A 4177-nucleotide genomic window follows, 5' to 3' on the forward strand; every position below is an offset into this window, starting at 1 on the left:
TCTGTATTAACAGCCAGAAGAGGACTGCTTCCTCTCTAGATTTCTTCGTAGGTTCCTGCCTATCTGGGGAGTATTTCTTAGTCACCGTGGCAGCAAAATGTGAATACTGTGTAGACTTTCAATAGGCACTTAATTTGCTCATGGATGCCTTTGTCACCTTCTACCTCTCACTGCTGGTCATGTGTGGGATGTACCACTGCATCTTTCGGGTAGCACACGAACAGGTTAGTGTTTTCTTCGTTAACTTTATTTGTTGTGCGGTAGTACCATTACCAGTTTTAGTAGAGATAATAGTAATTATGCATTTAGCAGTATAATGGTACTGGAATAATGAGTAGTTTTACTGTTGCATCTATTTATTCAGGTTAATAGATACTGTCTTCCATCTGCTGACCTGTTTCTCTAACCTGTCATTATCCACCCATCCAGGTAAGGCCTATCCGAGCTGCCAATGCTTCATTCGCCCGCACAGCATCAGCGGCGGGAGCACAAGGCCACAGTGACACTAGCAGCAGTTCTGGGAGCCTTCATTATCTGCTAGTTCCCCTATTACCAGTGCTTAATTTGTAAATCTGGAGGTCCTGGAGCACAAACACAACGTAGCAGCCAAGTAGCCTACTATCTATGGTGGTGAAACGGACAGCACTCTCCAAGGTGCTAATTAATTCAAGCATGCCCACATACTTCAGTATAGCTGCGGGGCTTACACAAGTCCAAATTTCTTATAGCCTAATTTTCTAGACATCAATGTACAGCAACATTTTTAAAGGACACTGCAGAACACCCGCCATATACACACATACTCAGCTGTGGGGCTTACAAGACCCGAATTTCATATAATTTTCAAGACATCAATGTAGCAGTAGAACAAATATCACAATATCGGAATACAACTTCAAATAAAATAAATCAATGTAGGCTACAGCAGAACACACATATGAGAATATATAGGCCTCCTGCCTATAAGATAATATGAAGCACATTACCTTCACAGCACAGAACAAGTTTGTAAAGGAAAAGAAACGTCCTACCTTAGTTTTCAAAACATCCCACAATGACTTTCCCCATGTCAAGTCCATTTAACTCCTGAGAGTCAACTTCTTGCTGAAAGCCATGAGCGGGTTTCTAAGGCTGTTCTGAAGACTCTGGCTGTAGTGTCTATTTTTTTCTTCATTTTGAGTGTTAACCTGGGTGGCCTCTTTAGCCTTGTCTACATTGATGCCACCAAATGTGCCTTAGTTCAGGCATGTTCAAAAACCTTTTTCTGAGGGCTCTTTGTTGTTTGTTTTTTAACGTCTGATGCATAGGATGTTAATTTACTGTACATTCCACCCACTCTTTTGCTAGTTTAATCCCTCCAGTCGTTTCTAGACCCAAGCTCCCTACCTTTTTGCATGTTGTACAGACCAACTTTGAATTCTGCATGACAAGCCAGGGATTATACGTTTGCTTGTTCTTGAACTGCAAATTGCACCTGCTCCGAGCACTTTGTTGGTGGATGCACAACCCCCCTCCCCCACAGCTCCCCGTCTCCCTCTCCCACTGAGTCTGACTCGCTAGTAGGCCTACTAGATAATGGAGGTGCTGGTGGTGATGCTGAACTGGCGGGATTAGCAGCGCTGCTAGCTAAGGCATCGCCATCATGAACAGTTTGCCCCTCACTCCTCTCCTCCGGCACTGACAGTTCTCTGGCTTGTTCTGGGTTTGATTCACCATCTTTCTCTTAATTTTTGGACTTGAAAAATGTCAAACTGCCTTTTCTTATCCATTTTTAATTTGGCTTTCCCACAATTCAAATTCAGTAGGGAGACGACTAGACTAGGCTATGTGACGTGATTACGTACAGTGCCTTGCAAAAGTATTCATCCCACTTGGCGTTTTTCCTATTTTGTTGCATTACAACCTGTAATTTAAATTGATTTTTATTTGGATTTCATGTATTGGACATACACAACATATTTCAAATTGGTGAAGTGAAATGAAAGAAACTTTTTTCAAAGAATTATAGAAAATAAATAGCGGAAAAGTGGTGCGTGCATATGTATTCACCCCCTTTGCTATGAAGCCCCTAAATAAGATATGGTGCAACCAATTACCTTCAGAAGTCACATAATTAGTTAAATAAAGTCCACCTGTGTGCAATCTAAGTGGCACATGATCTGTCACATGAGCTCAGTATATATACACCTGTTCTGAAAGGCCCCAGAGTTTGCAACACCACTAAGCAAGGGGCACCACCAAGCAAGCGGCACCATGAAGACCAAGGAGCTCTCCAAACAGGTCAGGGACGAAGTTGTGGAGAAGTACAGATCAGGGTTGGGTTATAAAAAAATATCAGAACATCCCACGGAGCACCATTAAATCCATTATTAAAAAATTTAAAGAATATGGCACCACAACAAACCTGCCAAGAGAGGGCCGCCCACCAAATCTCACGGACCAGGCAAGGAGGGCATTAATCAGAGAGGCAACAAAGAGACCAAAGATAACCCTTAAGGAGCTGCAAAGCTCCACAGTGGAGATTGGAGTATCTGTCCATAGGACCACTTTAAGCCATACACTCCACAGAGCTGGGCTTTACAGAAGAGTGGCCAGAAAAAAGCCATTGCTTAAAGAAAAAATTAAGCAAACACGTTTGGTGTTCGCCAAAAGCCATGTGGGAGACTCCCCAAACATATGGAAGAAGGCATTCTGGTCAGATGAGACTAAAATTGAGCTTTTTGGCCATCAAGAAAAATGCTATGTCTGGTGCAAACCCAACACCTCTCATCACCCCGAGAACACCATCCCCACAGTGATGCATGGTGGTGGCAGCATCACGCTGTGGGGATGTTCTTCATCGGCAGGGACTGGCGGATGATGGATGGCGCTAAATACAGGGAAATTCTTTAGGGAAACCTGTTTCAGTCTTCCAGAGATTTGAGACTGGGAGGGAGGTTCACCTTCCAGCAGGACAATGACCCTAAGCATACTGCTAAAGCAACACTTGAGTGGTTTAAGGGGAAACATTTAAATGTCTTGGAATGGCCTAGTCAAAGCCCAGACCTCAATCCAATTGAGAATCTGTGGTATGACTTAAAGATTGCTGTACACCAGCGGAACCCATCCATCTTGAAGGAGCTGGAGCAGTTTTGCCTTGAAGAATGGGCAAAATCATGTGCCAAGCTTATAGAAACATACCCCAAGAGACTTACAGCTGTAATTGCTGCAAAAGGTGGCTCTACAAAGAATTGACTTTGAGGGGGTGAATAGTTATGCACGCTCAAGTTCTGTTTTTTGTCTTATTTCTTGTTTGTTTCACCCCAGAGAATATTTTGCATCTTCAAAGTGGTAGGCATGTTGTGTAAATCATATGATACAAACCCCCCAAAAATCCATTTTAATTCCAGGTTGTAAGGCAACTAAATACGAAAAATGCCAAGGGGGGTGAATACTTTCGCAAGCCACTGTAGGGACATCTTCACTAGCTGACTACCACTACCAAGAACTGTGTCAAGATAAGTTACTTACCCCACTTGCCCTCCCCATAACCTCTATGTACAAATAAGAGACCAGGTCTGGAATCAGTGTGGCAGTATAGGATGATTACACAGAAGGATCACCTTGCTTTTACATGATGGTCTTTCTGGGGGCGGGAGAATAACGAGGAGGCAACTTGATTTAATGCTGATTGCTTTTATTAGAATGTCTACAGTGAAATAATTAATAAATCATGCCGCGAGTGGTACCAGATCCGGGAAAATAGGTGCTTGAACAAACAAAGTCAAATCTGAGAGGTACAGGATCTGGCAGGATCCGGCTCAAATTAAGCACTGCCTATTAATCCTTTATCTGAATGGGCATCGGGGCAGAGACTAACCCTCCTACTACTGCCCACTCTGTGGTGATGTGGCTGGGCTACTTTAACTCCACTGTCAACCCCATCCTATACCCGGCCCTGAACAGGGACTTCTGTAAGGCCCATTGGGAGCTGCTGCGGTGCAGGGGGCCACGGTGTAGACACGTCCACAACTATCTGTTTGTACCTACACAAACAAGTGTATCTCTCTAACGGGCACGGAGACACTCATCTGACCAATGGCCACAGAGACGCCCTCCCCAGGACAATCAGCCGGAGGGGAAGAGCATCACCCTGCAGGAGAGCAATGGCAGCACCATCACTGACCAGACCAGGTAA

At 44.1% G+C, this 4177-nt stretch overlaps 1 pseudogene across 1 annotated transcript; it reads left to right on the forward strand.

Annotated features, from left to right (window-relative positions):
- The first annotated feature begins 451 nt into the window (after positions 1-451).
- Positions 452-4177, forward strand: LOC311136352 (histamine H2 receptor-like; annotated as a pseudogene). Its single transcript has 3 exons — positions 452-566; positions 3837-4021; positions 4103-4177. The product of its transcript is annotated as a histamine H2 receptor-like (transcript).

This window comes from Coregonus lavaretus, assembly GCF_964263955.1.
Source record: "Coregonus lavaretus genome assembly, chromosome: 10".
Taxonomy (NCBI): Eukaryota; Metazoa; Chordata; class Actinopteri; order Salmoniformes; family Salmonidae; genus Coregonus; species Coregonus lavaretus.